The following is a 12351-nucleotide window of genomic DNA, read 5'->3' as shown; positions in this document are numbered from 1 at the left end:
GAAAACATGCATTGAAAGTGACAATTAAATGATATCCCGCTATAAATGTTTCAATGACCCATCGGGTAGCCAAACGTACCCGAAGCTTTAATTTGTCTTCCCAGGAATATGGGTTTGAAAAACCAAACATGGGTCACAAACTATTTTAGCAATTTAGAAGTCATCATGCCAAAATATATTTAATTTGGATCATTTTATCTTTTTTATGATGAGTTGTGGAATGCAGAGCTTTTAATAAAACCTTTAAGGAGTCAGAAAGGACAAGGTGACTGTCCTGGTTCTCTGTGAGTTCATGCTTAGCATTGGACTTATGTCCTCTTGAATACCAGTTGCTTCTCCAATTTAGATACTTAATGCTGATAACTGATGGGTTAACATAGGTAATTTGACTTAGACCTTGGAGTTCATTCAAATAGTATTATCTAAACAATTTCAGTATTGGCTGATTTAGCGTGAAAATCTGGCAAAGTATTTTCTTGGTATTCAATTAATTTTTGTTTTACTTGGGTTAGCAGTTTTATAATCCGGTCAGTCTTTTCATTAAAGTTCCAGGAATTCTTACCCAGTCCAAATGATGATTCTAAAGTTACCAGAAACCTGTCTTCAAGAGTGCTTTTCAGGGTCTTTTCCATCCTTTCCTGAACCTCCTAAAAGACACCATATTCTAGGATTCAGTGTCTTGTGAAGTTTTCAGTAACTGCGTCAGCATTAAGCAATTAACTGTGGAAATGACTTTAAATAGTCATAATTAAAGCCACAATTGACAAGAAAATTTGGTTATTTCTGTGGTCTAAAATAACTTAACATATTATGATTGATAGCATATACCAGACGTATTCGAATTTTAGCAATCCCATGCAATTTTGGAACATATATTAATATCATTCACTAAAATATAACCTGGAGAAGGTTAAACATTATTTTTTATTTTGACAAGGCTTCCCATGTAACTTAATATATCAAATAATCCTGTTGACCTCTTTTAAAGGCTTCAGAGGCCCTCTGTAGCATCTCAAAGTTAGAGGTCAGAAGAGAATTTTGAAGCTGAAATGTGATGTTGGGAAGCCTGTGTAACCACCCAGTGGGTTCACCTTGCCCTCTGCTTAGACAGAGCCGATTTATCATGACAGGGGAATTGCAGTCAAGAAAGAGTAATTCATGTAGAGCCAGCTGTGTGGGAGACCAGAGTTTTATCAGTACCCAAGTCAATGTCCCTGAGCATTCGGGCATCAGAGTTTTTAAGGCCAACTTGGTGAGTCGTCGGGGAAGCCAGTGAGTTGCGAGTGCTGATTGGTCAGGTCTGAGGTGAACTAACAGGGAGGTGAAGCTGTCTTCTTGTGTTGGGTCAGTTCCTGGGTGGGGACCGCAAGATCAGATAAGCCAGTTTGTCAATCTGGATGGTGTCAGCTGATCCATCAAGTGCAGAGTCTGCAAAATATCTCCAGCTCTGATCTTAGGAGCAGTTTAGGGAGGGTCAGAATCTTGTAGCCTCCAGCTATGGAACTCCTAAGCCATAATCTCTAATCTGTGACTAATTTGTTAGTCCTACAAGGGCAGTCTAGTCCCCAGGAAAGAAGGGGGTTTGTTTTGGGAAAGGACTGTTACCATCCTTGTTTTAAACTATAAACTATAAATGAAGTTTCTCCCAAAGATAGCTCAGCCTACCCCCAGGAATGAACAAGGACAGCTTGGAGATTAGAAGCAAGAGGGAGTCAGTTATGTCAGATCTCTTTCACTATCTCAGTGACAACTTAGCAATGGCGGTTTCACCTATAAAATATGTTAATGGTTTGAAACACTTGATATTATGAAATAGAATTCTAGGTCACCAAAAATCATTCATTTAGTCAAAATACTAACTCAAAAGTTTTAAAAAGGCAAAAATCGTCACTCATAGATAGAGGGAAGACTTAGCTTTCCAAACAATCTGTCTCTTGTTTTTCCCTTCTTTATTTGGTGGTTTTTCAAAAGGCAAAGTAAAATATCTCGTTATCGTTTAATATTACATGAAAATCTTGTTCAAGAGAGAAAGCCAAGTTTCACCCTTGAATTAGTATACTGTTAATGTCAACCCCAATCTTTAATAAAATCTGATAGACAAATCTATTTAATCTTAATCAGTTTGATCATAAGGTGAGATTCTCTTAGACCCTTTATAACCCTTTACAAATTTTTGTTAAAGAGTAGATCAGTGCTCTGAGAAAACCCTGTTGTGTTTTTATTCCAATATGTAATTTATGGAAAAACTGAATAAAACCCCTTTACTTTAGTCAATAAGTTCACACACAGAGTTTCTTTCATAAGATTAACTTTTCACAAACCTTCCACAACTTGCTTAAGCCTTCAGCTTTATCCTATTTAACGTAAAACAGTCCTTTAACCCTTTAATCTAGGCAAAAATAGCCACATTCCCATGACTTCTTGTAATCTTTTACTAAAAATACCTTTCACATTCCTTATACCCCCTGCATGTAAAACTGTTCCTTCAGTAGTCTCAGTTATATGTTACAATGTTAACACTTAGCAACTTTTTTTTTTTTGGTAATTTTTTTTTGAGATGGAGTCTCACTCTGTCGCCCAGGCTGGAGTGCAGTGGCAAGATCTCGGCTCACTGCAACCTCCGCCTCCCAGGTTCAGGTGGTTCTCCTGACTCAGCCTTTCGAGCAGCTGAGATTACAGGCATTCACCACCACTCCTGGCTAATTTTCGTATTTCTAGTAGAGATGGGGTTTCGCTGTGTTGGCCAGGCTGGTCTCAAACTCCTGACCTCAGATGATCTGCCAGCCTCGGCCTCCTAAAGTGCTGCGATTATAGGCGTGAGCCACCGCCCCTGGCCTCACTTAGCAAGTTTTGTTGTTGGTGAAAAACCTCGTAAGTGAGCGATTCTGATTATGTACCAGGTCTGGAACCTAGAACACCAGACAGAAGTGCAGATAAACTCTCTTTCCAGCGTAGCCGGGGGCATGGGTAACTCCACGTGTCCCCAGGCCTTATTTAGAATCTAACAGCTCTGAAGCAGTTCAGTTTAACACTTTTCAAAAGTCAAAGCAGTTTATAACCTTAAAGCATTTAGTAAACCTAATACCTGACCAAATGTCTTTATTTTACCGATAACCTTTATAGCTGTTTCTATTTCTCAAAGATTACTAAAGTCATGTGAACTAAAAAGCATTACATTTTTTACTTTTCTGACAAAATATTTGATTTGATTTAAGCACTTATTATTTTTAAGCCAATTAATCAGAGCTCTTTAATATATAAACATCACATGTGCAATAATATAAATACACAGAAAGACAGAAGAAGATCCAGTAGTTGTAAGATTTTTCGTTTGCCAGTTTTTAAATTTCTTAATTGGATTACTGGCTTCAGGGTGGAGTCCTTGAGGAACAGGGCTAGGAAAACATACAGTTATTTTCTAGGGTCTAATAAATAGGCACAGCTGGAAGGCAAAACAGATCCCCCAAAATGCAGGGTTCTATTATCATACTGAATCCTGGATCCCCAAAAGAGAAATGCTGTGGAACAAGACAGTGCAACGATTTTTCTGTGCATTTGATTGCAAAGCAACCCAAAGCTGATCAGCCATTCTGTGATTAGCCCATCCCCCAGGGGAGTCTTATCTCTCAGCTGGGTGCGGGCATTTCCAAACTTTCTAGATGGCCATAAGCATGTTTTCTGATCCAAATGTGCAAAAATGTGTGTGTCCCCCATAGTTACCATTAGTCGTCCCTAAAAGTATATTTAGCCATAGATTTTGAGAGGGATCTGTCTGCTTTCAGTTCCTGGGTTTCATGGGGGAAAACAGAGGTTTTTCCCAAAGCAGGATCTATGGCACCTCCTCTGTTTTCCCCAAGGAGTCCCAAGCTGTTAGAAGTTCTCTTAGGTCCTCTCTTGTGTGCATCAAGAGTGGCAAGACAAAATGGAGAAAAGCAATTCAGCCAACTGAGAAGAAAACAAAACCTTTTTCTCCAGAAAAAGAAGATTCAAGAAGAGAAAAAATCGTAAAGGCCTTTTAAATATATGCATGGCTTAGATATCTGCTTTTAATTAAGCTGACTTTTAACCATAGTGCTCTTTAAAATTTCTTATTACCCTACTTTAGCCAGGCCAAATGGTGAATATTTCTGGCTTTTAAGCTTTATCAAAACCAACCTCACAGGCGAAACCAATAAGCCTCGATTAAGGTTATGACTTAACCACGACTGTACAAGGTATTTTCAAAGAGGTGGTTAGCAGTTTTTACAAAATCTAGAATCTCCAAAGGTAGCTCAGAGAAAGGAAAATTCAAGAAGGGAAGCTGGAAGTTATTCATGGAGGGAAAGAAAATCAACAAATGGCCAAAGCTACACAGACATCAAACCAGAAAGGACTCATTCTCTTGGCCCAGAATTGAACCCTGAACCTGGGCCACCGTTGCAAAAGGACAAGATCCTAAGCCTGCATTCTATCCTAAGGTTCCCCTCTTCGTGACAGAATGAAACAGAAAGACAAATTCATAGCACAAAGTACACCAGATTCGCTACAGCGTAAGACTGGCCTCATGGATACTTTTGCCCATTAATTAAAACATTACACGAGATAGTGATTTTTACCATTCCAACAACTGGTTTGCAGAGAGAGAGAAGATTTGGCTCCAGCAGGGTGGGGAAGGTGAGGAACTCAGCAAACCCAGAGAAAGACCCACACACTGCAGTGATACTGAATCAAAAGTTCAGGCGGCCACTCGTCAGTCATGAAGGGATCTTTTCCCGCAGGCCCATCAGCTCTCGTTTTCCCCTTTGGGAAGGAAAAAGCTCCCCGTGTCCAGGGGGTGAGCCTGTACATGCCTAATCCTGTCCCCCACAGCCATCAGGAGAAACTAGAAGGCAGAGTAGTCCCAAGAGAACAGCAGTTGACATCCCATAGTACCAAATCCATTTTTAACCAAGAAGGACTTCACTGAGGGGAGGGCCTCTAACCCATTCCTATCATTTACCCGAGTAAAATGTATCCTGTTACTTACCCAGCTTCGACCAGTTGGTGCTACGGTCTATTTCCTTTGGCTCGAGATCACAACTAAGCCAAAAGTTAGCAGATTTAATTTTTTTTTTAACCAATTAGTCACTTAAGCTTTTTATTTGACTTTCATAAAGTCTTTAAATAAAAATACTGAAATCCATTTAGAAGTTTCTGCATATCAATAGGCATCACCAGATGAGGCTAATTTGGGAGCCCTCATTTTCAAATGCACTTCAGCGCAGCGTTGTTCATTTGAAACGTTCCACTCTAAGTTATCTTTAGCAAGATTTCGCCATTTCTGTAAGACTTTGTTGCTTCTGGGGCCTAATACTTATGCATGTATAAGCCAGAAGGAACTCAGTTCTTCAGAAATTAAGGATCCCATTTTTACCTAAAATCAGGTACCCTTGATCAACTTTGTCAATGATTTTTCCTATCTAAGCACTCAACAAAAATGACACAAAGGAGTGGAACACAAAAATCCCTGCGAATTCCCAGAAGCCAAATTTACACTCCCTGCAATATTGCCATTTACCACCTTTTTTTTTTTCTGCCCCAGTCAGATGTAAGAGGCCTCTAAGTCAGTTAATTACTGGATCCAACCCAATTATGGACACAGTGCAGTTTCTGTCACGATTTCCAAACCCAGTTTGCATCAGAAATCTGCTCAAAGAAACTCGGAGAGCTCAAAACACAAATCCATGGCGCTTTGGAATCTGAGATCTTGCCACCCTCCACAGCTGCCCTGAGAGAACAACGGGCATGAGGAGCCCAGCGGGTCCCTCACTTGGTCACTCAGTGCTCATGGGGGTCGTTAGAAGCTCTACTTCGATCCCTTCTGACGCCATCTGATGAAAGAAAAACTTCAGTCAAATTAAAGGAGTTTAATTGAGCAATGAATGATTCGCGAATGGAGCAGCCTTCCTGAGTCGGAGTAGACTCAGAGACTCCAGCGCAGCCACATGGTAGAAGAAGATTTGTGGACAGAAAAAGGAAAGCAACATAAGGAAAATGGAAGTGAGGTACAGAAACAGCTGGATTGGGTACAGCTTGCCGTTTGCCTTGTTTGAACATGGCTTAAACAGTTGGCTACATTTGATGGGCCAAAACTCAGTGATTGGCACAAGTGTAGGCTGCGGTCTGTTTACACCTCCGCTTGTCATAGTTCATGATGTACAGAGAAACCTTTAGGCTGAACTTAAAATATGTAAGGAGACAGCTTTGGGCTAGACTTGATTTAACACCACCGGTCTACCTTGTACACGTTGTTGTAATTCACTTCCCATCCCAGAGTATGCTTAGTTAATGCTAATTCTTTGCTTATATCTGTTTTCTCCCCAAACTTTAGTTTTTGAGAAAGAAAAAAACAAACCAAACCAAACAACCGTGATGCCTGAAAAGCTGGCCTGGTATTCCCAGCTAGACCATCCTGTTCTCCTTTTGCACACACTCAATCTTGCAAACACCAACCTCAGACAAGGTTACTCTGAGGCAATGATACAGTGAGACAATATAAGCCCATTTCATAATTTTATTTAAGCACAGACAAAAACAAGTTTGCTGTGCCACCCACAAAATACCAAACATCCTTTTCTCTTGGCTAAAATGAGTGATGACAGCTCCTTATCAATTACAACATTTACAATGCACTAGTCTGGTCTGTCCTCCCCACAGATAAGATTAATTGAGACACCCAGTTACCGAGTTGCCTCTGCTTTTGGATGATTTCCAAAATAAAGCAAACCCTTCCCTTGAATCTTCCTCAATTCACCAGTGTAAGCCCAAATCATGTAACAGCTTCTGATACCTTCTTGCTGAGATGCCATGGCTCTCTGTGGTGTGTGCTCTGCTCACTGCAACTGGCAATAAACCCACCTTGTTCAATCACAAGCGTGCTCCTGGTGGTCTCTGACTCAAAGACACCGATAGAAATAGAAGTTTCTCTGAGATGCAGTAGAGATCCGCACCACCTCAGACTGATGATTGAGTCCATATGTTAGTCTGTTTTCACACTGCTATAAAGATACTACCCAAGACTGGGTGATTTATAAAGAAAATAGGTTTAATTGACTCACAATTCCAGATGGCTGGGGAGGCCTCAGGAAACTTACGATCACGGCAGAAGACAAAGGGGAAGCAAAGACCTTCTTCATATGGTGGCAGGAGAGAGAATTGCAAGCAGGAAATGCCAGACCCTTATAATTCCATCAAATCTCATGAGAACTCACTCACGATCATGAGAACAACATGGGGCAAGCCAGCCCCAGGATCCAATCACTTTCCTCCCTCCATCCTTGGGGAGGACAATTTGAGACGAGATTTGGGTGGGGACACAGACCCAAAGCATATCATTCAGTGAGGGAGCACACATCTGCACAGCCCTGTGCCTTGGTCGCCACCTTTCCTGGCTGGGAGGTAAGTTCATGCTACATTGAACTGCTGTATTTCAGTGTAGCCTTTGGGCAATAGGTTTATTTTGTTTTCCTAGGCATTATGTCCCTTGGGAATTTTAGTTATCAGTTCTAATTTGTACTATTCTTTGGCAAAATTGTTTCATAGCACCTAACACCTGCTTGCCTAATGCACCGGCTGTTTGTTTGTCTGCTTGTCCAGTGTCCTGAAAGTTATTTGTCTCTGAGGGGAAAAGTCTATAGGAAGACAGTGTTTCTAAGCCTGAGAGTCCATCATCAAAGCCAACCTCAGAAGAAACTGAGAAGTTTTCTTCTCAGGTCTGTGTTCTATTGGCCCTGGGTTACCATTTCAAAACCTTGGAAGAACTTCTTCCTCAGTCTTGCTTTTGTGTCCCTGCGAACTGTTTTTATTTAATTTTGTCTGCTTGGAACCAGGAGATTTTGTCTGGCCCCTGATGGATGACAATGGGTCTTTGCCAAGCTCCCGGATTTCTTTATGTTTTATTACTAGAACTCTAACTCTTGTGCATAGCTTTTTAAGTGGCACAATTTTACCAAAAGAATTCAAAACTGCAGTGACCACTTTAGAAAACTGTTTATCGAGTAGCACTTTAGAACAAAAAAGAAAGAAAAATGATCGGTTCTCTTTGATTGACATGAGGAAGCTTCTAAATGCAATTGAGGCCCCAAATTTGCCCCACTAAAATATTCATTAGCTATGAAAAACATAAGATATTCATTAACGAAAAACATAAGAAACTATCTCTCTAAGCAACATCTTTACACAGTATTCAGGAGTAGCTACTGCTGACATTTCCAAAGACTTCCTTTTTGCTGTTGTTGTTGATGGTTTGAAGCCAGAAATTGCAGATATGATTGTAAATTTAAAATTGGCTAAGAAATCACCTTACTGCATGATCTTCACTATTTGAACATTTTGTAGAGACTATAGACATCAAAAAGTTTAAAACCCTCATGAGGTCTTGTTTAAAATAAAGCATTTTGTTTAACATGGGAGCTATCGCGTCCTTCATTTTCATCTTTTTCATGACTAAGTCTGACCTTTTCATTGGTTGGCCTGATAAAAATTGTAATGATCCCCATTGTGTAAAAACCAGCTAGATGACACTCTTTTGCATGTGAATATGTCCAAATCTTTCTTTCATACATATAAACTTTCTTCCCTCTCTTTACTAAAAGAAGATAGTTAGCTTGGTCTGAAGAGCACTTCCTTTCTTCTTTCTGTCACACTCTTATCTCGTGAAAAACTTTACACATTAACTGATCAAAAAGTTCAGTTGTTGTATACATATACTCTAGAAATATTTAACTCAGATAAACAGTCAAAATTGTCTAAAAGAGAAAGAAACGAGTTATCAAGCTATGTTTCTCTTTGTGGCTACTGAGAAGTTCATTTACAAGATAGCCTTTGTGACAACAGCTATGAGATAACAATAAGAGGCTTCAGTTTCAAAATAAAAGAAAACCTTGGCATGATTCACAGTCTTCAACAATTAACTTACCTTAAAAATGTACAATACTTGGATTGTTCAAGACCAAGGTTAAATTTCTTGTGCTTCAAGCTTCCTACGTCAGTTTTCTAAGTTAAATTTCCACTGTTCCCATAACTTGCTTCAAATTAAAAATTATGCATATAAGTTTTTATTCAATTGAATACAGTAATAATGCTGATGTCTTTTTACTGATAAATTTTAGTTTTAGAATCGTATTATATGTACAGAAAAGTTGTGAAGATAGCACATAGCATTTCCATTATGCCACAGTGGGTTTCCCTGTTATTAATATCTTACATTACTATGGTATATTTGTCGCTGTTAGTGAACCAATATTAGCACATTTTTTTATTTTTATTTTTATTTTTTTAGTAGACACGGGGTTTCACTGTGTTAGCCAGGATGGTCTCGATCTCCTGACCTTGCGATCTGCCCGCCTTGGACTCCCAAAGTGTTGGGATTAAAGTCCATACTTAATCAGACTGCCTTAGTTGCTTGCCTAATGTCTTTTTTTGTTCCAGGATCCCATCCAGGATGTCACACTTCATTGAGTGGTAATGTCTCCTTAGACTTCTTTTGGCTCTGACAGTTTCTCAGACTTCCCTTGCTTTTCATGACTTTGACAGGTTTTGGGTTTTGTTGCCATTGCTGTTGTTTTGAGACAGGGTCTCACTCTGCTGCCCAGGCTGGAGTGCAGTGGTGCAATCTCAGCTCACTGCAGCCTCAACCTCCTGGACTCAGGTGATCCTCCCACCTCAGCCTCCCGAATAGCTGGAACTACAGGCACACGCCACCACACCCAGCTAATTTTTTGCATATTTTGTACAGGAGGAGTCTCATTGTGCTGCCCAGACTGGTCTCAGACTTCTGGGCTCAAGCAATCCTCCTGCCTTGGCCTCCCAAAGTGCTGGGATTTCAGGCCCGAGCCAGGGAGCCAAGCCAACTTGGACAGTTTTGAGGAGTACTGGTCCGGTATTTTGTAGAATGTCCCTCAGTTGGTATTTGACTGACGTTTTCCTCATGATTAGACTGGTTGTATGTGTTTTTAATGGAAAGATGGCTGAAGTAAGTGCCATTCTCCTCATATTCTGTTACAACATGACTTGCCACTGTCCACCTTAACCTTGATGGCCTGGCTGAGGTCGTGCCTGTCAGGTTTCTCCGTTGTATTACGTGGAGCCCATGCTTAGGGAGGTGGGAGTTATGCTCCACCTCACTGTGTGGACTATCTACACAAATTATTTAAGATTCTTCTGCAAAGGAAATTTGTCTGTTCTTCTCCATTATTTACTCATTTAATCATTTATTGTGTGCATGTGTGTTTTAGCACTTTTCTTACCTTTTGGCACAATAAGACATACCAGGCTCATCTTGTTTCTTCCCTGCCTCAATCCTAGAATCAGTCATTTCTTCAGGGAGCTTTGGTTTCTTTTATTGGAGAACCACGTTAGACACCAAGATCTGTGTGATAGGTGTGCTCGTTATTCCTGGGGCGTCACTGCTTCTAGGTCCTCTTAACAAAAAGAGCATATATATGTATGTGTGTACACATGCTACATATGTGTTTGTATTTATAGATACTGCTAGAGATTTTTAAATGCTAAGGAGGTATGTATTCTTATTTTATTATGGATTTGATGAAAAATAAATGGCAAATATTTAAAATATATCTTCTCATTTTCTCCAGAGACGATGGCTTTTTATGTATAAGTGTATAGATTATATTAATAAAATTGCATTATATTCAGAAAATTATATTAAGAGATTTTCCAGTATTGAACTATACTTGCATCCTTTAAATAAACCAGAAATTGGTCAATCGTTGTGAGGCAGAAGAACAGGGAATTAGGGTAACCAGAGGTTAAGATGTAAGCAAAAGAACAGCGGGGCAGCCATTTCCGGGTGAGATTAGGCAGCATCCAGGCCACATCACGCTCCTGTGATAACAAGACAGAAGTTTCCACTTAAGCCTCTGGTTGACAGCGGGCCAAGTCTCCACTTCAGGCTCTGACTGGTCACAGGCCAATCCTTCATAGGGTGTAACCAACTGGAGGCCTCTAAAGGGCACCTACGGGTGTTACCAAATTCTTTTTAGCCTAAAGCCCTAAAAAAACATTGCAATTGAGTTCTTAAGCATATATATGTATATGCTTATATATCCACATATATATGGATCCATATATATATGAAGCTAAATATGAGTACATACTGATATCTCCAACTCTACTCCATCACATACAGGTCACTCTAGCCTTCTACTTTTGCTTATATGTAAAACAGTGAGAAACCTGGCACCCACCATTCACCACTCATTTACCTTTTAAGTTTCATGTAGTATATAATAGTTTCAGGTGCATAAACTCATATTTCGGGGAAAAAATTACCATCTAGAGTACAGTGCTGTGTATAGCTACTTTTCCCACTCACCATACAATCTCTACTCATTTCTAAAATTGCTTAGGTCAGTACTTTCCCCCTTAACTCTCTTTAGAGAGGTTCGACATGCATTCGTAAGACTGTCAGATTCTTTTGTTGCAGTCCGCATTTCATCCTGAGATTCCCCAACCTCCTAAATTATTTTTTAAAATTTGATGCATTAAAACTCCCCTTTGGGCTATAAGGTTCTAGGCATTTTGACAAATGCCTAGTTTCATGTATCCATTACTACAGTATCACACAGAATGATTTCACTACCCGAACAAATTCTCTGTGCTTCACCTGCCTTCCCTCCCCAGATCCCTGACAACCACTGTTCATTGTCTCTGCAGTTTTGTCTTCTCCAGAATGTCATATCAGTGGAATCACATAGTCTGTGGCCTTTTCAAACTGGCGTCTTTCACTTAGCAATGTGCATTAGGTTCCACATGTTTTTGTGTGGCTTGGTAGTTCATTCGTTTTTATCATGGAATAATATTCCTATATTTCATCTACAGTTTGTCTATCCATTCACCTGTTGAAGGACATTTTGGCAATTTTGGATAAAGCTGCTGTAAACATTGTATGCAGGTTTTTGTGTGGACATAAACATTTTCAAATCAGTTGCGTAAATACCTAGGCGCGCAATGCCTAGATCACATTATGAGACTATGTTTCACTTTGTGAGAAACTGCCAAACTGTCTTTCAAGGTGGCTGTAGCATTTTGCATTTCCACCAGCAATGTATGAAAGTGTTTCTTGCTCTGTATCCTTGCCAGTAATTGACTTTGTCAGTTTTTTGGATTTTCACCATTCTAGAAAATGGCAAATTAAAACAATGATATCCCATTGTTTTAATTTGCATTTCCCTAATGACAAATGATGCTGCACACCTTTTCATAGGTTTATTTGCAATATGCTAGGTTCTTTGGCTCTCCTCTGATTCTTTTGCTTTGTCAGCATTCAGTGGTGTCCCTTCTGCAGCAAGAGCACAGTCTTGCCTTACTGCA

Source organism: Macaca fascicularis, chromosome 7 (assembly GCF_037993035.2).
Source record: "Macaca fascicularis isolate 582-1 chromosome 7, T2T-MFA8v1.1".
Classification (NCBI taxonomy): Eukaryota; Metazoa; Chordata; class Mammalia; order Primates; family Cercopithecidae; genus Macaca; species Macaca fascicularis.
The sequence above is the reverse complement of the archived record's forward strand: the minus strand, read 5'-3'. Positions refer to the sequence as shown.